The following is a 26080-nucleotide window of genomic DNA, read 5'->3' as shown; positions in this document are numbered from 1 at the left end:
ATAAAATTGAATTTGGCTTACTCATAGCTGCAAGTTACAGGGCGCAAGGTGGTAATTGCCCCAGGAATGGAGAGGGAGCAAGAGGTTTAATTGGCTGCAGAGTCTGGAAACAGCAAGGATCAATTTTGCATTGGCTATAAATACGGACGATGAGCCTGGCTCCGAGGCTCCGGCTTTGCAGGCACCGGCTCAGCGTTGCTGCTTCTTATCACCCCTCCTCGGAGCTCAGGAGCAGCCGCACCGACCCAGCAGCTCAACTTATTTGCTTTGCCCAAGTGAAGACAAATTACAGCCAGGGCAAAGACTTCCAATGGATGTCAGAAAGCCTGGGACTCCTCTGCCAGCCTGCAAAAAGGAGGCAGCAGCGGAGGAGCCCAGAAGCAAAACCCAGGGGACCCGTAGGCCCACGTCCCCTCGCTCCTCCCGCACGCACAGGAAAGCGCAGGGAAAACCCCACTAAATGACATTCCCAAATACATTAGCTGTCTTCAAAAATACAACACGCTTTACAAAGACGTTTTAAAAGAGCCATATTATTCACTGGCCTAGACTGGAAGTCCAACTGTGGAGTTTCCTATGCAAGACCAGCAGCTCAGGTTAGAATTTATTTATGAAAGTAAAGCACACAAACCTTTGCGGAATGACCCACCTACCCGCCGCTCGCGTGCTGCTTTGGAAACGCCTCACCGAGGCGTGGAACCGGGGCGGCTGCTGCTTCGGCCGTGCTCTCTGCTGCCCTGCCAGATCCTGCTCCGCTCTCTTTGCAAACAAAAAGCCATTTACTCTGTACAGCAAATGACTAAATGCACGTTTATACAGTAATTAGACCTGATGAGAACTGAAGCTGTCTCCATCCTCAGCCTCCCAAGGAAAGCCAGGCTCTCCCGTTTTCTTTCGGAGGTTTTCTTTGGAGCCGAGGCATCCCTCTCACCAAGAGGAGACTGAGACACAGGTGAACACGGAGCCATCCCAGGGAAACCACCCAAGCTAAAGCCAGCAGCTGAATTAGTGCTCAGCCTAACCCCCCTTTGCGTGGTGGAGAGAGAGTATTTGAATTACAGGAAAGAGACATTGTTATCAGACTAGGTGTTAGGACAGGCTGACATCGGATAGACTGATGCCTGGTATGTGGAATATTTCACATTCCTGGAAAAACATGCCCTTGGTGCTGGGTGGGAGAGGAGCTCGGTCTGAACAGGCTGCCCCAGGTGATCCCCGCAACAACCTCCACGGCCGGGGTCGGCTGCGCGGACCAGAAACTGGCACCGTTGCCCTTATCACACGCGCGGGTGCGTGCCCACGCACGTGCACAGAGGGAGGGATAACTCACGCTTCCCGTCCCCGGCGTCCGCTGGGGGACTGGCGCTAGCTGACAGCTTTGCCCAGAGCATCAGGCCATCCAGCAAACCCAAACGCTCCGGATTGAGAGAGGAAAACAGGCACGGCAAACGCAAGGGCAGGGTGCGGGGCCGGCTGCACTCCTCTTCACCCTGGGATTTGGAAGGAGAAGCGTGCCCGCTGTGCGCGGCTCTTCAGGCCACACACTCGTCCCCTTGCCTGACCCAGTGCCAGGTTTGTTACCTTCCTGGGAAGGCTGCTATCTAAGCAATAAATTGATTTGCAAAATCTTCAAAAGCTTATAAAAGAAGTGATTGATGTGCTCATCTGCCGGGCCCTTCCTGCCTCCAAAAGTCTGGCTCATAATCACAGCATCTCAAGAAAAAAAAAATTAAAATAAATCTGTAAACACTACAGCTGATATTTTCACAGCTCTTTCTGCTGGCACCCGCAGCACCCGAAGCCTGCGGCAGCATGCGAAGCCTCCCCGGCCAGGCAGCCCCCCGCAAATTCACTAAATGCGCTCATTAGCAAACGTGCACCTTCCTTCCCTTCAGCCCCCTCGTCACGGGCTGGATGCGGCCTCTCCTGCTCTCCTGGCCAGAAGGAGGGGGCTCAGATATTCACTGTTCACCTTTGCTCCTACCCTGCATCACCCAGGTGCCCCCGCCAGGGACGGGGGGCCGGCGCTGGGCTGGTTTGCTTTTTGCCAAAGCCGGTCACAGCTGACTGAGGCAATTTTAGAGCTGAAAAGAAAGCTGTGAAGACCTCTCCCGGGTCACGGGCGGCAGAGCAAGCTAGCCACGCTGCTGCTATTTATGCTTCAGGGCTGCCACAGATTTATATCTTTGTCGTTATATATTGTTAAAAAAAAAAAAGAGAAAGGAAAAGCGCTTGTCCCCTTCTGAAGTTACAAAGTCAGAAGATCGCTGACTCAAGCACTGAAAGTCCCCGAGCAGCCGCTGCTCGTGCAGATTTAGACTCAACCCCAGCCAACCAAAAAGAATAATTATTTCTCTGCTCCGCTGTGCTATTTAAAGTACGACAAGGTACAAAGACACTGAATTATGCGCAGAAGAGTCACGCTCATGCACAGCAAGGTAGCAGCCACCGAAGATAAATAAACTGGATGCAAGTGCTCCTGCACCCGACCCGGTCTCCCCGGTGACTTTGATTCGTACAGAAATTATGGCCTAGATGGGCCAGCAGTTTCCAAGGTGCCCTGCTCCTCCGGCACCGGGCCCCGGCAGCCGCACAGGGATGAGCACCGGGTGCCGCAGGGGTGCACGGGGATGCAGCAGGCAAGGATGGCTCTGGCCACAAGAGCAGGACGGACCAAAGACTAACTGCTCTCACATCTTGTCCCCCGAGGGCATTTAACAGCAAGAATAGCCCTGTCCCTGAGAGCGGTCCCATCCCTGCAGCAAGGACAGCCCTGCGGGAGCGGGGACATCGTCGTACCGTCACCCCTCGACACAGGCACGGGTTCCTGGCATCTCCGGAGCTGCAGGTTCCCTCCGGAGCAGGGCTCCTCCTGTTCCCACATAAACCTTTAGTGACAAATCAAGCCCTGACTGTGCTCACCATTCAGTTCAGCATATTTCCTACCCGTTTGCAAACAAAAAAAGACCCGACCACAGCATAACACAATGGGCGAGACCACCGGGGCGGCCGTGTGTGAGCATCGTTCCTCCAGCCACCAGCCGAGCCGGCATCCTTCCCTCCCAATTCCTCCTCCAGACCAAGCTGCTCCCGCTGAACTGGGCTGCACCTCTCAGCCAAGCGCTGGGCTTGCTCGAGAAGCCCCAGGGCATGCTCTGCAGGGTGGCAGTTGCCACCCGTGATGTGCCACAAGCCATCTCCACGCATCCATTTTCAGCCCGGAGGCTGTTTCTCTCCAAAACCTCTTCATCTGCCCCCTCCTAGACTTTGTCCTCAGTCCTGTACCCATGGGCACAGGGACGGGCAGCCCACGGGCAGCACAAGGGAAAGCAAATAAGACATTTTTCAATGGGGTGGGATTTGCCCCAAGCCGATCCGCTGCCACATTCCCAAGAGCCCCTTGGGATGTGCCCAGCAATGGCTTGGGGCTTGGCTGCACAAAAAGAGTATTCAAATCCTTTCTTTTTCTTTTTTTATTGGCCCTACAGTACTTTATGGATCATCATTGGTTTCCTCATCTTCTCATAATTTATAAAAACGGCCTGTCGCTATACTTGGCTTCACCTCAAGTTCAGTAAATCAAGGTATTTAATTAAACATAGCAATTTCCCAGCTCTCAGCCCAATTCATAAGAAACTCACGCATCATTTGAGCGGGATTTTCATATACTTCACTTGGAAAAAGTACAGAGACGACTTCAGCAGAACAAAAATACATTTTTTTTGGCAACTCACAAAACCACTTTTCCTCCGTTGCAAGCACGTTACTGCTTCTCCATCACCTGCCAGAGGGCTATCCGATACGTCCCGGGAAAAGCCGTGGAGCAGGGCTCTGGTGAAGGCAGCGGGCAGGTACGCACCACGCGAGGGCAAAGCATCGCTGTGACAGCCACCAGCTAATGCAGCACCCTCCCACGCACCTCCACAGCAGCAGGAAAGCCCCTGCACCACCGCGTTGTCACCCCTGCACCACCGCGTTGTCCTTCATCACTCAGCAAGAATAAAGATATTCTGTGTCACGACATGGAAATCTTTGGAAAAGTCTGGATTATCAAGTTTTGTACCAAAACTTGGTTTTTCCTCTCCTTTTCTCCAGCACCAGCGTCTGTTAGAGAAACGGGACCATGTTTCAATCGTGGGAAAAGCATCCACAGGAGATTGCACATTATTCAGCCACAGAGGCTCTGACCTCGGGACCAGGCTGCGTCAACAACGGGACTTGGGGTTTTTCCCCCATGTTTTTCAGGTTTCCAGGTTTCATGCGGGCAGAGCGAGGCTGGGGCAGAGCCCCAGCACCCTACCGCAAACAGCAAAAGGGGCTCGTGCACTGACAGCAAACGGCTTTCCAGCAAATCCAAGAGCGCCGTGGGGATGTGACGGAATTCCCGAGTGAAGATGAAGTCAGGCACCCACAAGCAGAAGCTGGAAGAGGCTCGCCGTGGCAGAGCCATGCAGGAGCGGATCCGCACAAGAACTTCTGCAGGAAGGTATGTTGAAATGGAGGAGGAAAAATATCTAAAAATGTTCCAGAGTTCCTGCAGCTTGCTTTGAACAAAAATAATGCTATTTTACAAATAAAGTCATTAACAACCATCGGTACCTAGAACCTGCCCAGCACCTCACCCACCCTCATGTTTCTGCCGGCAGAAACCCTGGTGCCTCTGGGTTTGCAGATGCCGACTCTCGGGTGGCTTCATTGGCCACGCGGACAACCGCAGAGACGCCACAAAATGCCCTAAAAATTAAAAAAGCAAAATAAAGCTTGGAACTTGCTTTAAAATCCAGCTTGGATCTTTAGGGGGAAAAAAAACCCCAACCCAAACTTTTTTTTAAAAAAAAACAGATTTTTAATATTTGTTATTCTTTTTCTCAGGGAGAACCGGTCTCCCGCGCTTTGGTGTGGGACTGACGGGCCGCACCGCACCGTGCCGCGCCGCAGCCCCCGCTGGCCAGCCGCGCTCTGCCTTCGGGGCCGGATCGGTCCCTTTAACAAGTACAAGATTTCTCGCTCAAATAGCGTGTCAACCCAGGCATCGGAGCAATAACGCAAACACAACACATGCAGCCACTTAGAAGCCAATTAATATCGGCGGAAGGCCCCTTGTTGAAGGCAGCAGAAGGAACGATGTTACATTTCCGGAATAATGGCTGAAATTTGCCATTGTGTGTCATCAGGAATCATTTAAAATAGTTTTGATCTAAGTTCTTTCTGTCAGGGCTCTAATGAATTAACAGATGACAGATTGCCGTAATGAGAGTCTCTGCTTTCAAGACAAGGCTACATTGTTTTTTGCTGTACTACTCGTATAATTTGGGATGTTTAAAAATAATTATGGCAGAAGATTAATACCTTACACGTTTTCAGACATTTCTCACACACAGCGGAGAGCCGAGCCTGTCTTTTGCTCGGGTTTTAGGGACGTGGGTGGGAATGGGGGCAACACCCTTATACCCCAAAAAAACATCATTACACCCCAAACGTTGACATCTGGGTCTGGAACTAGAAAAAAACCCATAATTCCTGCCCTCTGTTCCCAGGGAGAGCGCCTTCCCCCCAAAACCCAGCAGGTCCTTTGGGATGAACCCCCACGGCCCCGGGTCGGGGACGCGGGGTTTCGGCAGGGGCTGCGGAGCAGCGGGCCCAGGGTGCCAGCTGGCCACCGAGCCCGTCGGCTCCTGGGGTAAAAAGAAGGAAAAAAAGCCAATAACCGGAGCAGGCTCGTCCCCCGGTTTGTGCCGCGTTCCCCGTACTCATTAGCTCGGTTGCTGGATCACATTTTTCTGCTGTGCAAAGGGACCACAAAGGCATATTATATTCAATGTTAAGTAAACAAACTTTTGAAAACTGCCTTTTATTGATTCCATACGGCCATCTGGTTTGAAGGAAAAGGCTCCCTCCCTCTTCCCCCTCCCTGCGAAAATATTCGAAGGTTAGGGACTGGCAGCGGCTCAGCATGGCTGAAAACCACCTAGTTTCCTTTGCGGTTAACAACACAGGAAAACGTCTAACTTTCAGATAAATGTTGGAGGCTTATTTGGTTCACCCATCTGGTAGCCAGCCTGTTCTGCGAAAATTAAAGATATACATATGCAAATATTCACAGTCTGCTTCCAAGATCTAAAGAATTTTTATGATGTAACCACAAAAAGAGGTTATTTAATGTTGACAATATGTAGCAGAGCAAAGCACTATAATGCTGCATATGGTAATGTAACTTATGAAAATGAAGCCGCAGTGCCCTTACGGAGTAATGAAAAGCAGATTTCACCTTGAAGACTATTTGAGCTGTTTAGCTTGTAACGACTTGAAAAAAAAAAAAAACCAACCAAAAAACATTGGTGTGAAAATCCAACTTGCCACACAGCCGCACGAATCCCGGGCCGTGCATGGCAGCATTACCACCAAACGGGCTCAGCCTGGCAGGCGCTGCCCTGTGCCAGGGATGTGCCACCGTCCCACCGGCGATGCCTGCAGTGCAGGCAGGGCACGGCCATACCCCCCCAGTGATGCTGATGCCAACAGAGCCCTGCCTGCCCAGGCTGCAGCTCCACGCGTGGCTCTCAGCATCACGGGTGGGCACGGGGGCAACGCATCCCTCTGCCCCCCCCAGCAGTGCCAGAGGGATGAGAGCAGTTGAGTGATTCTGGGTCAAGGGATGTGGGAAGGGTTGCACCCTGCAGACCCCAAGGGAGGCAGGGCACCCACAGTGGGGACCGCTCCATCACCGTGGGGCAGAGGCAGGGCACCCATGGTGGGTACCACCCCATCACCGTGGGGAAGAGCACCCACGGCGGGTACCGCTCCATCACCATGGGGAAGAGGACCCATGGCGGGTACCACCCCATCACCATGGGGAAGAGCACCCATGGCAGGTACTGCTCCATCACTGTGGGGAAGAGCACCCACGGCAGGTACCGCTCCATCACCGTGGGGGAGAGGCAGGGTGAGCTGCACATCCACCTTCCCCATCATCGCAGGGACCCCGCAGGAACTGGGTACCGCTCAGCTGGGAGACCCCAACCCAAGGGGGCACAGCCTTGCCACAAGCCTCCCGCCATCGGGCACATGCCACTCAGACACCAGTGGCCTCCCAGCTGAATGGGATGGCAATGGCACATCCCAGGACCACCGGCCCGTCTTCAGTCACCCACGCTCCGACCACATCAGCCACACAAAACACTTTACCCCCACGGTTCATCAGGAGCCTCAACTGAGCCATGCAGAAGCCTCTCCTAGCCAGCTCCACGTCCCTGATGCTGCTTTGCATGTAGTGAAGACTTATTGCTACTGCTAAAATTAATTATGTCCTCCTTCTGTAACGAGCACCTTTGTATATTATGCAAGCGCTTTGCCTGTCATCAACAGCCTCAGAGAAAAAGGAAGATGTTTGAATTAACAAAATATTACTGTGATCTTCTCCCTGACAGTATGGAAGCAATAATATTTAGTGAGTAACTGAGTTTTCTTTAATAATTTAGTAGACTGCAAAAACCTTGATCATCCAGCTGACTCTGAGAACAAAATAGTCAAGCTTTGTGCATCCTAAGCTGAGATAAAAACACAAGCAGAAGAAAGTTTAAAATTATATTTTAAAAAGCTAATTAAAAATGCAGCCCACATGCAAGAAAGAGGCCAGGGAAGCTGTTCTTTAAAGCAAGCGAAGCCACAGGTTTCCTATCTCCCCGATTCCTCTGCGAGAGCAGAGCGGAGGGATGTCGGCGAGCACTGAGGAAGGTGAAGGCGAAGGCACCTTGATGCAGGGACCCCCAGCCTGGCTGCACCCCAGGAGAGGTTTCTGAGACAGCCCCCAGCTCAGTTGGTGACATCCGGGGGACATCAGGGTTGCACCGAGCTCAGCACCAGACAGGTACCGGCTGTGAACCCGCCTCTCCCCCAGATCGTTTCGATTGAAGTCCTGTCATCCTTGGTCACCATGTGAGAGCGGAGAAAGCCCGTAGCCAAGCAGGCTGCACTGCTGCAGAGACCTCCAGCAAGTGCTTCTAGGAGCATAGGGCAAGACAGGAGACCTCCTGCCCCCCCCACCAGCTCCACGGTGGAGGCAAGGACGCTTCCCAGGGTGATAAATAAAGCATCTGCCCAAGGTTATTGCCAAAAGCGCCTGCAACAGCCCTCCTGTGCACACTGGTTATCACCTGCTTGTCCTACTCTGTCCCTATCTGGCCTCCTGAAGACTGCAGAAGCACGAGCGGGTCTCCACCAGCAGAGCTACAGCTACAGCAGGACATCAAGTGAGGACCTCTGAGTCACAGCAAGATGCTGAGCTTCAAACCTGGTTGTCGTACAACTCGATACGTCCCATCTCGTGCCCCTGGACCAAGTAGTGGTGTGTGCAGGAGAAGGGACGAGAAGCATCTTCAGTGCTGCAAAAACCCGTGGCCAGAGCTGGCCCAGCCAGCCCCAGCCCAGAAGGGCAAGAGCAGAGGGATGCGGGTGCACCACGAGCACCCATCACCCTCGGGTTCTGCCTTTCTCCAGCTCGCGAGCAGCAAACTGGCGAGGCGGACCCGAGACCGGCTGGCACAGCAGCTCGGGGCCCGGGGGACCTGAGAAGGACTCGGTGCTCAGCTCAGCACCGGCCTCGAGTCAGGCACGAGCCTGTGGATCCCAGCACCCCCCCAACCGACACCAGACAGACTTCATTTTTGTTGTTGCTGTTGTCATTAAGAGCCTGGGCTTCCCCCGGGAGCCCCCAGTCATTGAGGCAAATAATTTGACACGACGCATTTTTGAGCATCGCTGTTGGAAGCTACAGATATTCCCAGCTCAGGGCTGGTGAAGCGCAGGGGCTTGGCAATCTCCATCGCAGAGAAGGAGCTGTCAGGGAGCCTTGTGGAGGGAAGTTTGGAAGAAACAAGAAAGCAAAGAAACCTCAGCTTCTTTGACAGGGCCAGAACTATTAAAAGAGCACTTAGGCCCCTTAACATAAAAATGCATCAAAGAGGAAAACCAGATGAGAACAGATTCATTTGCCTTGGAGAAATCCTGGCTTTCTGATATGCTGCCTTCCTCCAGCGAAGGTTCAGTGCGGATTGAAATGCCTTCGGGCAGCAGAGCTGTTTTGTCTAAGGCGTGTATTTGCAGAGGGCATTTTAAGGAGCCGCCTCTCCGGAGGGGCTCCAGCACGGCTCCCTTCCCACTCATCGGCATGCAGAGCAAAAAGCCCCCGAACCCGCAATAATGAAAACTAGATTCCTTTTTAGATAAACACACTATATCAATGACAAAAAGATGAACCAAAGCTACATCAATGCTCAGAGCATCAAAGAGCTCAAGATCAGGCTTCAGACCTGCTAACAACGCCATCCGCTGCCTGCCGGCGCCTCGGCAGCTGGGCGAAGACCAGCCCCGCTGGGAGGGCTTGAGGACTCATCTGCAGGCACGTACCTGGGTGTTGTTGCCCTTGCAAGGTCACAGGACACTGAGCGATGCCACAGCTTGCTCCGTGGACATCACAGGAGGTCCCACCCATAGAGGAGACGCCAACCCTGGTGAAGGTGCCGAGGAGCTCGGGAGCATCTGCGCACAGCTGGAGCACCGCAGACCCCAAGAGACGCCTCGTGCGGAGCGCTCCCAGCTCCCGTGGCACACCGCTACCAACGCCAGAGGCAACCACGACAGCAAAAGCCCCAGCAAAAACTCCCCAACTTCAGCGGGAGTTGATGCTTCAACTTCAAACGCATGCATTTTGGTTTTGAACAGCTCTGAACCGGGGGGACACATAACGCAGGTGGGTGGGTGTGCAGAGGGGCTGCAGGGCCCTGCCAGGTCTTCTCCGAGCTCTGGGACAGGCTGTGTGACAACCAGTGCCCCGGTGGCTTTGTTGCTGGCCCTGCTCACCTCCTCTCCCAGCACACGGAGATGCAGAACCAGCATGCCATGTCTTGAATTAAAAATAAAGCAAAGCACCCCAGTAAGAGCCTCAGGGGTGAGGTTAGCTCAGAGGGCTGTAAAGATCATCCACCGCCTTAGCAGCCGATGCCTGTTCCAGGTTTACCACAACCCACAGGGAAACCTCTGAAGCCCTGGATGACTTGTGCAGGCTTCCCCCCAAAATGAGACCTCTCCAAGGAAGGTGTGCGAAACATGCAGGAGCCCCTGCGTGCCCCTAACCCGCAGGTAACACTTATTCAGTCCCCCCCGCTTTCGAACCCACCTCTGTTTATCCCCCACCGTAAAAGCAAGCGGCTGACGGGGCACCGACACGCTGCAACATCTGGGAGCCATCTCAGCCCTGGTGCTGAGCAGTGAGTCAACAGAAGGTGTGATGAGAGCCAGATGTCGGGCTCTGCCCATACATCCTAAGTGGAGGGGATTACAATAAGGGGACAAATAAAGAGGAAGGCCTGCGAGAATATGTGGAGCCCCTGGAGGCCTTTAAAACTGATTTTAAAAACCCACTTCCCTTGATTCAGAGGGAATTTTATAGAGTAGCACCAGCAAAGCGCTGGCTGTTTGTTGCAAGGCCAGGCGGCGCCGAGCCTGGGTTCCCGGCAGGAATAAACCCCCGATTTCCTGATGCGGGGAACACTGGCCAGCGCCCGGGCTCCCAGCGTGCCCAGCACGCGCGGGTGGCATCCAGCACCCACCGCGGTGGCAAACGGGCAACGCCACGGGCATCAGATGGTCGCTGGCTGCAGGATGCCCACTTGCAAAGCGGAGGGGAGATGAGCAAGCAGCAGGGAGGGAGCCTCTTGCTTGCCTGGTGCTTGCAGCAGCTTTAGCAGGAGATAGGTTTTCTTCTCCCTGCTCTGTCCCTGCCTGGGGAGGTGCAAAGCCTCTCCTCCTCCACAGGGAACAGGTACTCGAAGAGCAGTCAAAGGGCTCAGTGGCTGGAGCAGGGGGATTTTCCGGAGCCTGGCTGCTCACAGCCCTGCCACCACGCAGCGCTCTGGCTCCCGTGCCGGAGGTGGCAGCTCTCACGCCACCGGCATCTCTGCAAAGCCCTGGCCCGGCTCCATCGAAGCACTTTGCACCTTCCCTGTGCTGCCGAGACCCAGCGCAAATGCTTGCGAGTGGAAATAGAATTAAGCCTGGCTTTAACTGGGATGAAAATTACAGGAAAGCAGGAAACCACAGAGCAACCCCATCAGTCAGAGATCACCAGCAGCCACCGTCTCCACCACAGGCAGGAGCCGGGTGCACGGACTCCCTCATCAGCGATGTGATTAGAGGGGCCCCGCTCCTGTGCGGGCATGCCTGCATCCCACAGCCTCGCAGCGGCCCGCAGCAGGACCGAGGTGCCCAGCACAGGCACCCAGGCCATGCCTGGCCAGAGGTGCTCAGAGACATGGCTCAACTGCTAGGCAGAGCTTTACTAGCCTTTCTGATGCAAGGGTCGCGCCCTGGCACGCAGGACCTCACCCACGGCAGGGCACCGTGTCCCGGCAAGCCTGCACCCCAGGAGAGGAGGGAGGACACCCCACATTTCCCCTCTGCATGGACAAACCCCTTAAAGTGGATGAGCGGGATTTTGTTTGCAGCTCAGATCCGCTCCTTCCTGTGCCTCATCCAAGAGCTGATTGCCAATGGAACACAGCATCACCCCGGGCCGAGGCTTCCCTGCCGCCACACGGACCCTGAGGCTAAATCAAAACATTTATCGGAAGCCGATGCCGCAGCAGAAGGGGGATCCTCTGCTACGACAGAGGAGATGTTTGCGCAGCGACAGCCCCCTCTTCCCGGGCCTCCCTTCCCACCCCACCGGGTGCCGCACAAGCAGAGCAGCAGGTTTGGGTTGGCCTTTGAGCTGAGCGGTTGCTCAACGCAGTCGAATTGAAGAACCACGTTCCCGCTGGCTGAGGCACCCCAGGACCGAGCCACCCTCCCCATGCTCCCACCAGTCCAACCCCAGTTGCTCATTAAAAACCCATTAAAGGTTACAGTGGGGCTCTGACGCAGCTCACCTGGTTGGGGAGGGCTGATCGGGGGTGGGGATGGTCTGCTCCGGGGAGATGCTGGGTCCCTCTGGGACCTGCTCAGCACCTTTAACCCCACAAGCACCCATGTGGGCACCCCAGAGCCCACAAACAAACCAGGGCCTTACAAGCCAAAAAAAAAAAGGAGAGAATAAGGAAAGCCCTGTAGCACAAAGCAGAACTTGGTGGTTTGAACTTCAAGCTCAGGGGCTGGTTCATGAACGAAACCTGCAGCGATGCTGCGGGCTCCCCACGATGCCCCGTCCCGCTCCCGGCAGCGGCGGCTCCAGCGCGGGATGCCGAAGGGAAGAACCTCCAGTTTAATTAAGTCAAACTATCCAGCTTCGGGCTTAGGGTCTGCCACCGCTCACCTACCTGCTGCCTGCTGCCCGCCTGCTGCCCGCCTGCTGCCTGCCCGCTGCCTGCGCACGCCGCTACCTGCCCCGCCCCGCCCCGCCCCGCCCTTATGGGCTCGCAGCCGGGAAGCGCCGGCAGGGGGCGCCCGAGAGCGCCGGGCTGAGCCGGGCCGGGCTGGGCTGGGCTGGGCTGAGCTGAGCTGAGCTGAGCTGAGCTGAGTTGGGCTGAGCCGGGCTGGGCTGGGCTGAGCTGAGCTAAGCTGAGCTGAGTTGGGCTGAGCCGGGCCTGTCTGGGCTGAGCCGGGCTGGGCTGGGCTTAGCTGAGCTGAGCCGGGCTGAGCCGAGCTGGGCTGGGCTGCGCTGCGCTGAGCTGAGCTGAGCTGGACTCAGCCGGGCTGGGCTGAGCTGAGCTGGGCTCAGCTGGGCTGGCCTGGGCTGGGCTGAGCTGAGCCAAGCCGAGCTGAAATCAGCTGGGCTGAGCTGAGCTGAGCCAGGCTGGGCTGGGCTGAACTGAGCTGAGCTGAGTTGAGCCAGGCTGAGCTGAGCCAGGCTGGGCTAAGCTCAGCCCAGCCAAGCCAAGCCAGGCTGAGCCGGGCCTGGCCAGGCTGGGGACGCGCTGCCCGGCTCCATCCCCACATCCCCCTTGCTGTGTCTGACCCTCCTCACACGTGGGGCCATGGCCCCGATGCACTGACAGGCCCCCCCAGGTCCTGCTCCGTCGTTACTCCTCAGGCTATCGCTCCACTTGCCACCCCAATTAGTTTGGTTTTCCTGACCCACATCGGCTCTGCTGAGCCCCGCGCATCGTTAGCCGAGGCCGTCACGCCGGCTAATGAGGGGCTCAGCCACCACGGAGGAGATGCTGGGTCATTTTGCTCCCATTGGGATGACTTGGTTTTTCCGTGGCTGGTCCCCCGGTGGAGCCCAAAATGCCCAATCCCATCCATGCTCGTGCATGGATGGGATATTTCAGGAGGAGGTGAAAACACCGGGTGCAGCATCGCGCGGGGCCTCGCGCAGGAGAGCGGCACCCATGTTCGTGTCCTAATGCCCAGCCGGGAGAGGGACGGAGGGTTAGTGGGGGAGCAATGGCACATCCCACATCCCTGCTTTTTATTTCCATGCCGTATTTCCACGCCGTAAATCGGTGTATCTCGGGCATGCCTGCCTGCTGCCAGACTGCGGTGCTGCCAGTGCCAAAATCCCCGTGGAGAGCACGGCGCGGTCTGGGTGTGCACCGCACCGGCACCGTGGCCCGGGATGGGCGAAACGGGGCGAGCAAAGGGCTGTTTGGGCACCGGCAGCCCCGGCCTTAGTGCCGAGAGCCCCCCGCGGCACGGCCCGCCGCAGCCGCAGAGTGGCTGATGCTGGTTTATTTTTAATACTTAATGAGATAAAAGGTTGGAATTGCTTTTAAGCCTTAAATTGCCTTAGCCCTTTTTATCTTTAAAAAACACGACAAGCAGTTTTGGAGGGTATTTTTTTTTAAAGTTTGTTATAATGATTCCTGGTAGCTATTATGTTGGAAATAAGGCTCTTTCAAAGACTGTTGGGATACATTAAATGTTTCATTTTTCAGTCTCCGTTTCTTTGTTTTTGATCTCCATTCAGATTGATTAAAGACACTGACTGCTCAATTTTGATTAAATCCTAAATCATAACTGGCTTACAAAACAACTGTGAAAGCTGACATTTATGAAGTTCAGTAAACTAGTTGTAAGAACAGGAGTGCGAGATGGAAAAAAATAATAAAGTTCCTTTCCAAACAAACATCAGTTGACAGCAAACAGATGGTTAGAGGCTCTTACTTGTAAACTGGAAAAATTAAGATTTGGCAGGTTCTGTTAAAAAATAGTTACAAAACATCTTAAAGTTTTCCCCTTCATATCCTGGTGTTGCTCTGGGCTTCGTTTCAATATTTTCATAGGCTACTGCACGGAAAAGGTTCTGAATACATGAAAGCAGCTGGCATAAAAGGGCTCAGAAATACTAGTTAAGATTTATGGGAAGCAAGGCTGCCAGCATCCCAAAGATGCAGTATTTAAAACCCAGCTTCTCAGCCCACCAATAAATCACTGTAACTTAGCAGCATAGCTTGAGTTTCATCTCCAAAGGTGCAAGAAAAGTGGGTAAAATGTAACCTTGGTAGATTTTTCCATATTTGTTGACTTACCCCGTGATAATGTTAAGCTAATGTTTTTGGGCAAAGCACAGCCGCATAAAATTAAACCTCTCACTGCCACAGGTTCCCCCGCGGTGGGGGAATTCAGCCAGGGACCTGCTTCTTGCAGACAAACATTTCCTCCTCCTCTGAGCTGCGAGGGAAAAAAGGTCGAGGGAAACACGGGAGGAACACCCTGAATCCCATAGGGATGCAGGCGGGGGGAACGGTTGTGCCGAGACCCTTTGCTGGTGAGTTTGGCAGCATGACCGAAACCCGCTTGTGATTTTGGCCGTCGCAGTATCCCTTGGCAGCGCGTGGCCATTGCAATACCCCTTGGCAGCGCATACCCCCGCTTAATGGGGATGCAGCACCTGCAAACCCCCCATGCACACCCTGTACCTGCAGCAGCCCTTCGAGCGTGCACAGGCGGGTGTCCTGGGTGCTCAGGTCAGGGGAGCAGCACGCAGGGTGCTCCTCTCCCGCACCGGGTGCTCCCATGAACCCGGAGGGGTGTATTGCCCCCCCTGCGTGCTTTCCTGCCTGCACATGTCATGGGTGCTGTTGCTAAAGCCAAGGGAGGGTTAGGGTGCTGGGAAGAGCCACTCCCAGGCAGCGTCCCAGGCTGCAAACCTCCCTGCGTGGCATCTTGAGGGCATCCCTGCAGCCAGGTTGCAGGGGTACCCAAAACCCGGGCCAGCCCCTCAGGCAGCTGGGAGCGATGCCCTGGCCGTGCTGCCCCGGCGTCCGGCGGGTCCAGCTCTCGGCAGCCCCGCGGCATGCAGGCAGCAGCCGGTTCTCCAGGGTTAACAACTGAACCGCTCCGTCTTCGCCGGAGAGTCAATGGGGCCTTGTCTGCAACCTGAATTACTGGCCTGCAAACAATCATTTCAGAGTCAGCATCCAAGTCCCCTTTTCTCCCTCCCCCTCGCACCGAAACAGCCACTGAAACCATTTGCAAACTGTTTGCAATTGCTCTGGGCACAAACACAAGGTTTTGTCGGGTCCTGCAGCTGCTCCCCGCGAGCCGAGGGCTGCTGGGGAGCGAGAGCCTCGCTTGGCTGGCGTCGCTCAGCCCACACGGAGCAAAAATATACTCGCAGGCTGAAAACAATTTTAATTTTAAGATCAAAGAGAGTCAGAGGAAGGAGGGAGAGAGGCGTCCAGGAGAGGGCCCGATGTGTGTCTCTCCTTTTTAATGAGCTGCAGCAGTTGCAGGAGCCGAGCAGCCGCTGGACTCTGCGCCCAGAGCGACTGCAGCGCCGCGGAGGAGCTGTGCAGGGAAGCTGCAAGCGATGCACAGCCTGAGCGAGCGGCTGCAGCAAGGCGTGCAGGACCGCGGCAGACCCCGCCGAGGAGACCGAGGCTGTGGCGTGAATTCAGGCCGTGCTTAAAAGCTGCCACGGGTGTGAGAGCTCAAAGCTCCCCTGAACCTCGGGCAGCAGATTTGCAGCTCCTGCAGGTGCGGCGCCGGTGGGTGCCGATTCACCAGGTTCCCCACAGAGCCCGTGCTGGAGCACAGTCACCCCAAACCGGTGCCGGGAATCAGCCGCAGCACGGCTTACCTCCTTCTGCTGAGCCTATGGGACCCCACCGTGCATGTGCTGCTTACCTAGCAGTGCCGTGCCTCTTTTTTTCCCCATAAATGCATGTACCACGTTTCCATGGGACATGGGATGCCCGTGTGAAGCTTCTTCCAGAGCAATTGTCGCATTTCTTCTTTTCTGTAAGAAAAAATCCCTGGAGAACTGGGGCTTCGTTGCCTCTGCTTCCTTCCCAGGCAAGGCTTGCTGTAGAGAGATGCAGAAACATGTTAGAGAAGAAAACACGCAGGCAAACATTTCTGAACCTCATAGCACCGCTTTGATCCTCGTTTCATCTCTGGGTCAAGCCTTCTTTCGGCAGAACTTGGTTTATCATTCATACATCTAAATCCCTGGAAAAGAAACCCCCGTCTCATGAGATGTTGAAAACTCTGTTCAACAGAGTGCTAAAAATAATCTCCTCTGGGGAGCAATCCTGCTCTGCCCTGGAGGGAAATGGAAAGATGAGTTAATAGGTCTTTTCCATCTCTGGTTCCTGTAATTCTGCAAAAAACCAAGGCTGAGTCTGCTGTTTACTTTTCTGAATATGCAAAACTTGTCTCTGCAGGTCCCTGTTCCAGCCTTCCCGAATAGAAATACTGGCTGCCTTGCTGTAGTCCAGCTTTGCAAGTGCCTCTGATGTCTCCTTTTTTTTTTTTTTAATCTTTCTCTGCTACAGTGTTTTTCCTTTCTCCCTCTGCTCCTTTGAATGAATGCTCAGACAAACACTGGCTGTTTCCAAGGGACTGCCTCGAGTTGCCAACTTTTCTTCCCATGAAGAATCCTCTTCTCTGTGTGCTGAGCAGAGATAATAAATCAGGGGAGCAGGAATGCCCCGTCCCCGGGCCAGCGCAGCCGACGGCTCTCGATGACTCCTCCGACCGGAGGGGCAAGAGCCTGGGACTTTATTTTGCAGCCGTCTGGCTGCGCTGGAGCTGCGCTCCACGGCACTTGAGCTGGCAGGTGGGAGACGGGCTGCCATTTCTTAAAAAAGAAACCCCAAACCAACAAACGTCAAGTGCATTTATAACCATGTCTCCATCACCACTGGCTTGGCGGGAGAAGAAGGTTTTTACCTCGGAGCCATGGCCACCAGTTTGGCCAGGGCTTCCCTGCGAGGGATCCCAGTCACAAACTGGGGCCGTCCCTGTGCTGGGGACCAGGCAGGAGGAGCACGGCAGCCCCTGGGCAGGCAGAGGGTCGGGCAGAGCACATCGCGGGGATGCTTGTGCAGCCCTGGAGCTCGCTGGCCACACCTTGCCATGGCCGGGCCACGTGTGAGCATGAACGGGGCAGCAGGGACCAGCCGGGTCATCACCAAATCGCAGCCAGCCCGCCACCCGGGCCAGCCTTGTCCAAGCTGCAGCATTACCTGGCGTCCTTTAGCTCTGTTCCCCATCCAAATTCCCACTCATTCTTTGTTTCCTGCATTTTACTTTTTTTAAATTTAATTTTTTCCTGGAGGCTGTTGTGGTTTTGCTGCCTGCATAAACTCAGAATTGGCCTCCTGCGATCCCCGAGGAGCCGGGGCCGGTGATTCCAGCTGGGAGCGGCACGGGCGGGTGGCTCGGCTCATGCCCCCGCTGCTGGCTTGACTCAGCCCTCCGCCGGCACGGCCGCTGGACCGCAGCGCAGCAGCAGATGCTCAATGCCCTGCAGTTAGATGCCCTTCCAGTTGACAAGACCAACCGCGATGGCGTGGCGCCGATGGCCCAGCAGGTTGCCCAGAAGTCCGTGATGCTCTTGAGCAACGCAACCCAAGCGGCAGTGTCCCGTCCCCCCCTCCACAGCCAGCCTGCGAGCCCTCGGGGCTGCTCGTCGCTCCGCACTCACCCCGCAGCCTTTTCCAGCATCTCCCCTGCTTCTTTTCCTTTCCTCCTCCTGCTCCGTGATGTGATTTACAGCCGCCGCGTTGCTGCTCCCGTCTGGATGTGCCACAGCAGCGGGCACCATCTGCCACTGCCGTGCCCCGTGCAGCAGCATCCGTCATCCCGGTGGCCCTCGGTGCCACCTCCTCCGGGTGGTTTGTGGTAGGGGTGGGTGAGGAAGGCTGCGCTGCTGGCGGTTGTTTTGTCCTCTCTATAGATAATTAGAAATGCCACCGTTATGCAGTATTTAATTAATTGACAGGAAAGCTGGGTCGCCCTGAAGGAACTTATCACAGATATTAAAATGATATCAAAGAAGTTCTGCAGCTCTTTAAAGGGTGCTTTAAAATATGGGACCAAGCCCAGAGTAGGAAAAATGAGGTTCCTACGTGGTGAGTGATGGTATGAGAGTGGCCATGAGGCATCCAGTGGGGCAGCTGTGGGTTAACTGGGGCTGCTGGTGGCAAACTGCTCACCTCCAGCCAGGAACGGGCACGGAGGCCTTCGTTCTTGCCTGAAAGCCTCTTGGAGCCTGCCTGTAAGTACCTTTGAGTTTTCAGGCAAGGAAACAAACCCAAGCCCCAAGCCCACCCTACACTACAATCCAATTATCCATCCAAGAGCAGAAAATCACAGATGGTTTTGCATGGATTTTCTGAAGGAGTGATACTCCAAATGCTGTTATCTGGGGAACCGTAACAAAATGTACACGGGCACTTATAACTGCAGCATCTGGAAGGAACGGATAAAAATCTACTTATGTGCACAGGCAAAATTTCCAAGAGCAAGAGTGCTTCTGCAATTCATCGCCTGAATAGGAAACAGCAAGCAGCGGCCGAGTCAAGGACTGTGAGCCACTGGGAGTCAGCCTTATCCACCGCATCCCGGCTTCTGCTGAAAGCGAGAGCAAAAAACCTCCCAGCCCCTGGGATTCAAATGCTGCACAAATTCAAACCCCGTGTGCGGATGTGGGGCCGGGGTGATTTGCAGCTTCAGATGCTGAGGGGGAGTTTGGGAACAGCTGTAGAGCAAGGGAGAGGACGTAATCACGGAGGATGCTGGAGGGAGGGAGGGAGGCAGAGAGCAAGCAAGGCACTGGGAGAAACCTTTGTACTCTGGATTCCTCTGGCAGGCGTAATGGAAGGGGGACCAGGCTTAAAGGAAGCAGAACAAAGGACAAAAGCAATGTAAAGGCTTGGCAGAAAGGGGGACTTCTGACGGCTGCAATATTGGAGGGGTTTTTAAAGGAAGCATTTGAAAAGAAAGCTGCCCGCACTTCAAAATCCGGCATAGCGTTCCGCTGCTGGCGTGCTTCGGCTCAAGAAGGATCAGCAGAAGACAGAGGGGAACAAAGAGAATTTTTAATACGAAATCAGAAATATGGCCCGCTCGTGCGGGGCACTGGAACGGTGTGACGGCTGGCTCGGCCGCGCTCTCCCGATAGCTGGTGGAGCCGTGTGAACTCGTTGCAAAACTTCCTGGGGGATAAAAAAAAATCTCTTAGAAAACATTAGCATCAGGCTAAACTGGTGCATTGGCATACTGCCCACTGAACAATTTATCTCAGATATAAATAGCATAATTAACCTACATGGTATATACATTGCGTACCACCAGGATGACTTTTTGTTGGAAAACAAATAAATCTTTAAAAGTTTGAACCCTATTTACAGAATTGCTGCTCCATAAATCATTCAGATCATCAAGGCTACTTTATTATCGCCTTTCTGGCTGCATGCTTGCAAGGAAAAGGCAGAGAGCTGTAAATAGTTGGGCTTTATAAATATTCCCCAGCACACAGCAACTGTCTTTCAGCAGGTAATGAAACATATGACAAGCTCCTAAGCTATGACCGAGGGCTATTTCATGGTAGTTTCCTCCCAGTACGCAGTTCCAGTCGTTTTCTGCTCTCATACTGGAAAAGAGACTGGGATTTCTGTAATGTGGGAAGGGAGAACTGGGTCTGCCCGATTCGCATCCAGGACTGATGCCATCCACTTAGGAGGGTGCAGCTCCGTGCACAGTAAGGTGTGGCTTAAGCGCTGAGGATGGAGCCTTGCAGCAGGTCAGGGCTGCGGTCCAGAGGGCCGAGCTCCCTCTCCATCTCCGGGGCGTGCAAGGCGTGCATGGCCATGCCCGCGGGCGTGCGGGGTCCTGCTGCCAGGCCGGGTCCCTGCGTGCCGGCCAGTGTTGATGGGAGCCCCAAATGCAGCCAGGCTGAGCCCCTTCAGCCCTTGGGAGGAGAGCATCCGTGCCTACCTGCAGCCTCCAGCTGAGCCTTCGAGGGAACGCTCAGGCCACAAGCTCCAGCTGCGGGACGCAACCTTCATATCCACTGTCATTAGCTGTGTGGCGTGGCTGTCCCCCGTGCTGCTGCTCCGGGGCATGCGGCACCTGCAACCATCCTCGCCCTTTGCTTTGGTTGCAACGAGAGAAGCTTAATTGAATCCAGCTAATTTCTCTGAAGTCTGGAACCACCCTCAGTCTGCCTTTAGAGCCAATCTGGGAAGTAATGGTCAATTTACTGTGCATGCAGAGAGGGCAACAAGAACAAACATTAGTATTTCTTCTCCCTCAGTCCATCGCTGCTGCAGAAACAAGGCTGGCCGAGTGGTGCATGCAGCTCGAGTCCTGCTGCACTGGGGTCACATTGGCCGAACACCTTTAGCAGGGCATTGCCTGCCCCAAGCGTGACTTCAGCGTGACCAGGAGGGCATCACTCTGCTGTTTGCAGCCTCTTTAGCTCCCGAGGGCCGAGGAGAGCTGTGGCAGCCCCTGCATGGCTTCAAGCACTTCTCCAGGGCTTTGATGCAATGTCAGCATGATGCCGGGGCTGCAGGACATCCCAGGACTGCGCAGGGACGGTGATTCCCCCGCTCCATCACCGGCTCCACGTGCACTGGGGGCCATATGGAAAACCTTCTCCGGCTGACCGGGAGAGCAGCTCATCGCTGTAAGGAGGGAGGAACGCACGTGTTAGTACCTGTTCTCACCCTCCCTCGGTCTGCCCAGGAGCCGAGTCCCGGCTGGATCCCGCTCCCTCCACTCCTGCCTTCGGCTCCGAGCGGTGGTTTTGGTGGCAGTGCCAGGCCCTGCTCCGCCGGCACACCACGCTGCCGAGAGAAAGCGGCTCTGCAGGCTCCAGTGCCGTGGCAGAGGCCCTCCAGGTACAGCACAGCCCCGGCTTTGCTGCCTGCCTCTCTCCCACCTTTTGCTTGATGCTGTGCAAAGCATCTGGTGCGTGGCATCTCCTAATGCCGGCATGGCCCGACGCCGGCGTTTAGCCCGGTGCAATGACGCCTGCTAGGTATTCCTGCACAGCTTTTGCAAGGAAACCCAAGCGGCTCTGAGGCAGGCAGGAGCCTGGCTCAGCGTGCAAGGAGAGCAAGCCGGTATTTGCCTCAGAATGACGGCAAAAATGTACTTGCAGCTGGATGTTTCCTTAATATAAACACAGTCTTGCCACAAATGCACAATTGCCTATTTTCAAAGCTATTTGCAAGCATCAAGGGAGTAATCCTCACCGCTCCCTCGCCCTTCTCCAGTCCGTCGCAGAGGTGTGCAGGGCAGGCAGAAGAAAGCAGCGGATGCTGCTCATGGCAGAGACTCAGCGATGCCGCTGCTGGCACCCAGCTCTCTGCTCTCCCTGGATGCGCTCCTCAAAAACCTCTTCTTGCCCGTCAAGAGCAGCTGAGCGTGGCGAGAGCAGCCATCCTCCTCTGCCAGGTTGTCTGCTCCGGTGGGGTTTCAGCAGCAGCTCCAAGGCCAGCACCTCCTGTGCATCCTCTACTGCTCCTTCTCCGGGCGGCTGCTGGGTTCCTCCTAGGATCAGGCCACAGGTGGGGGTCACTTTTATTATTAATGCCTCCTGGCATCTCCTAAAGAGGCCTATTGAATTCCCGAGAGGTTACTTAGTGCCTGTTGGGGGAAGAAACACAAGTTTGTCCGTTTATCCCTGGTCCTTAGCTCGGGAGGTCCCCGGCACCAGGGAGCCCACGGGGAGGCTGCCTCTGCTTTACAGCTCCCCGTGCACAGCCTCCTCCTTTTATTTTTAGTTGATGGGATTTAGCATAAAATAGTGCTGACCTAGCAGTAATCTAAAAAATTTGCAATCGACAGCTAGATCATCGTGTGCCATATTTTTGACTTGCAAATAGCTACCACGGATAGCGAGGGTGTATTTATTAAACACAGCTAGTGTTGCATCTTTATTTAGCTCCTTCTGTTACCACACTGTATAATTCATTAAATTGCCTTATAAAGTTAGGGAGGAATTAAAACATTGACCAGCCCGTGAACCAGAGTTGACACTTCCATTATTTTAAAAGGAAAGCTGAGAGAAACTAAAACCTGACAAATAACCCCGTGCCGGGGAGCAGGGCCAGCAGCGGAGCTCACCTCGGCTGAGCAAGCGGGAAGCAAATCGGAGTCAGCTCCGGAGCATCGTGCCCAGTGGAGTGCGGCTGCCGGATCCATCCTGCACTTCCAGGGGAAGGATTCCCATCCCAGACAATGAGAAGCCTTCCCGAGCCCTCCTCGGGGTGCTGGATGGGCTGTTGCATCTCCTACCAAAACCAGGCAGTCGCGATGGCGAGGAAACACCAGCAGGGAGGACAAGGATGCTATTTTGGAAAGCAAAAGCCATTCACCACCATCAGCTGTGTTTCAGAGCAGACCCCGTCTTTAGGAGACCTCAGCCCCATGGCAGCATCGTATGTCTGGGTAGGGAAACGCTTGGCTTTCCAGCTCAGCGCCTGAGCCTGGCTCCGCAGGAGGGAAATCACACGCTGTCCTCTTCTGAGTACAATGTTTTACAACACCATGCTCTCTAATAAAATGTTCCCCTCAAGTTCATCTCCACGATAAAAACAGTTTCTTTCCTTAAATCGGAGGCCGTGTATACCTTGACTCATAAATATTTCATTAGCACCTGGAGAGTTTCCAGCAGAAAACGATGTGATTTGGAGCTCTGGGTTGTCTGGGCATCGCATGGACCCAGGCTGGGTAAAGCCCAGCATCTCTGCGTTAATGCACCCTGCTGCAGGGACCGTACCCCACTGCAAGCCATGCACCCCACTGCAGGCAGCGTATCCCATGTCAGTAGCGATGCATGGCTCGCAGCGGGGTCTGCTGCCTGCAGTGGGTGCATGGCTTGCAGTGGGGTGCACTGCCTGCAGCAGGGTGCACAGCCTGGACATCCCGGCCATCCTTGCAGTGCGGGACTCTCGGAGCCTCGGGCAAACCTCTCTGCCTAGCCCCTTGCCTGGCCCTCACCCCAATGCCGGTCCCCAACAGCACTGGTGTCCTGGAAGAGAAGAAAAAAATCCTGCTCAGAAAGTGGTGGCTCGTGCCCATGAATAATCTCAGCACTGGGAGGTGTTTTCATACCAAACAGGGAAGAAAGACAAAATTCTGAACTTTTTAAGGAAAAAAACTAAAACATTTTCTCTCCTCGACGTCCAGAAAACAAAAGCACCTTACTGCCACGCCCGGCTCTGCAGGGCAGCCTGGAGGGTCCGAAGCTGGGTGCTGCTCCCCTCTGCGGGGGCGAAGCTGTGAGCGTGCCCCCAGGCAGCCAGCCCCCCAGCTCCAGGCTTTTGGGGTGAACCTGCCTCTCCTCCAACCCCAAAGCTTGCCCTTTGGAAACATCGTCCCAGGAGAGGCATTTCCCTGCTTCGACGTGCCATGTGCAGATGAAAACCAGATTTCACCAGAAGCGCTCCGACCAGTACGTGTGCTGTGGCTTTAAAAAAAAATAATAAATAAACATCAAAATGATATTAAATACTAACACTGGTGCACAACTTGGCACGAAAGCCTAAATTCAAAACATGCCTGTCTCTGGAAAAAATTCTTTTCCTATAGGGAACCTCAGGCAATGCATCTTGCATCCAGCCCTGTCCTGGGGGTCTGCCCAGTGGGTCCCATCCTCTCCCCGTTGCGACCTAGAGGTGAGCAAAGGGTGACCAGCTTCAAAGGTGTTATTTTCAAGATGGAAAATAGGAGAAACTAGTCAGGGAACGGCAAATCCTGGGTGCAGGGCTGCTCTTGCTGAAACTGCGAGCCCCAGCCCCCCGGTGCAGGGGCTGAATCTCCCAGATGCTTCGGGGAAGCAGACCCTGTGCCACGGCGAGTGTTTGCAGACAAATCACGCCCATGAAAAATGCCAAATTCGTCTTCATTTACAAAATGTTTCCTTCCTCCTCACCCTGCAACTGTGGGAAGGGACCTGAGCGGGTGGTGCTGCAGCGGGCTCGGTGCTGCAGCGGGCTCTGCGCCGCCCCATCTCTCTCCTTGATGACAAAAACCTGGTTACTAAAGCAAGGAGGGGCATATACATTAAGTGGTGTGGGCTGAATAATTTCCAGTAAGCGGTGTACCCAGCGTTACCTCTGGTCCCATGTGGAAAGGCTGCCAGCAGACGAATGTTTCTTTGATTTATCGGTCGTTCAGAACGGTTGCCTCCCTCATTTTCGGGAATGATGCCTGGTATGTCGGATTGTTTGCAAATACCTCCCTGTGAACATTAAGCAGGTTAAATTCGAGCTGTGTTTGCTCAGCTTGGATGGGCCGTATCAGTCCCGGGGAAGGCCACGACTCCCCAGTTAGATGCATATAACGCTGCAACTGAGTTTTGTGCCTGCGGAGGCTCCGCTTTGTATGTTGACGTTTTTCACCACGGTTTTCCAATATTTGCTTAATTTCTAGCTATTTCCCAAGCCAGTTTTGCCAACAGCCCAGCTCACAAGCAGAGCCTTGAGCGGCCGTGCCCAGGGCCGGCTGGGGCAGCGCGTGGCAGGGGACGTCGCGGTGCTCGCCACGGAGCTCCGTGGTGCGCAGACCCCCTTCCTGCCCTGTTGCTGCGCCGCGTAGCACCTCGACGCCGGGATTCGATGCTGCGGGCAATCAGCAAGTCCTGCATTTATTTCCATACTGCCTCTAAGTTTTTCCTAGGAATCTGTGTATTGGCAAATCCTCAGAAAGGCTTCACCTGGAAAGCCAGGGTTTTGTTATAAACTTATTTCTCGCGTTCATATCTCTGGCAGGGAGGGGGAAAAAATGCTGCCGCTCACGCATCCATTCGCCTTGGCAGAGGTGATCCCTCAGCATCAGCACAAACAGCAGGGACAGGCTCTGGCGCACACCGAGCCCGGGCGGCTGTAAATAAATGATCCCCGAATGCCCTCGCCAAGGGAGAGGAGCACCAGGGGTGTTAACATCCCACCCCGTGTTACCGCTGCCCGTGCTCCTTTCCGCTCAGCTATTCGTGGCACTCCATGCCTGTAATAACTGGTGTTTTGGCAGCTGACGCTGTGTAATCGAACCAGGGCTGTCAGGGAAATTTGTAGCTATTTGCTTCACAGGGTTTCTTCATTCCACTCAGCAGCTGTCAGCCCGCGCCGCCTGGTTATTGATGATAGGCGCTAATCATGCAACAGATTCCCCACATAAATCAAGAGGCAGTAGAAAATAAAGTTTCTTCACACTGAGGTCATTTGCCCCCCTCCCAAGTGCCACGGAGAAGAAAAATACAAACTCTTACTCCTGCTATTAATAACCTCCCTCCCGCCGGCCCCCGGCACAGGGAGATGGTGTCAAATTTTAAATTACAGCTTTTGTTACATCAACTGAATTGTGTATTTATAAAACTAATTACTGGGTAAGTTCTGCACATTATGGGCTTGATTTGTGGACCGTCACGTGTTTGCAAAAGGGATCCTGTAAAAGGCTTTTTTCTTGCCTTTCTTTTCCCCCTCCCCTCGCGCCCAGCAGAGGTCAAGCGATGGATCTTGCATATTGTAAGTGACAGCTTCAAGTACCTCAAGGGTGCTAATCCACCATGAAACTTTTTTTCCATCATATCTTTATTGCGCTGGAAATGGAAGGCACTTCTCTCTCCTCGCGGCTGTCACTCTGCCCAAGTGTAAACCGGACAAATTTAGCCCCGGTTCAACGTCAGATGGCACGAACCCAACCTCGGCGCTGCTGCTTGCCGGGATGGCTTTCTTGCCGGTGGCATGGGGCCAGCATCACCCGGGGGACTGGTGTGATGACAAGGGGTGGCTGTTGGTCCTCCAGCAAGCGGTACCCACCACCACACTGGGCTGGACACGGGGCTCTTGCCCCCCACATTTGGAGATGCCGGGATCTTGGCCCCACAAGCCTGGAGGGCTGG

General features: G+C 54.6%; 1 long non-coding RNA gene across 2 annotated transcripts in view; it reads right to left on the bottom strand.

Annotated features, from left to right (window-relative positions):
• The window catches only part of LOC148050331 (uncharacterized), a 50159-nt gene extending 37800 nt beyond the window's left edge, over positions 1-12359 (bottom strand). The window contains exon 1 of one of the 2 annotated variants that reach the window (XR_015701721.1): positions 12312-12359. This is a non-coding gene — a long non-coding RNA (uncharacterized LOC148050331). Of the gene's footprint in view, positions 1-653; positions 957-12311 lie in introns of those variants that run through there. The other variant, XR_015701722.1, reaches the window with a different exon arrangement.
• Positions 12360-26080: the final 13721 nt, after the last annotated feature.

This window comes from Nipponia nippon, unplaced genomic scaffold, assembly GCF_047370975.1.
Source record: "Nipponia nippon isolate SJK-2023a ecotype South Korea unplaced genomic scaffold, ASM4737097v1 scaffold_9, whole genome shotgun sequence".
Taxonomy (NCBI): Eukaryota; Metazoa; Chordata; class Aves; order Pelecaniformes; family Threskiornithidae; genus Nipponia; species Nipponia nippon.
This window is presented reverse-complemented; position numbering and strand designations above follow the sequence as displayed.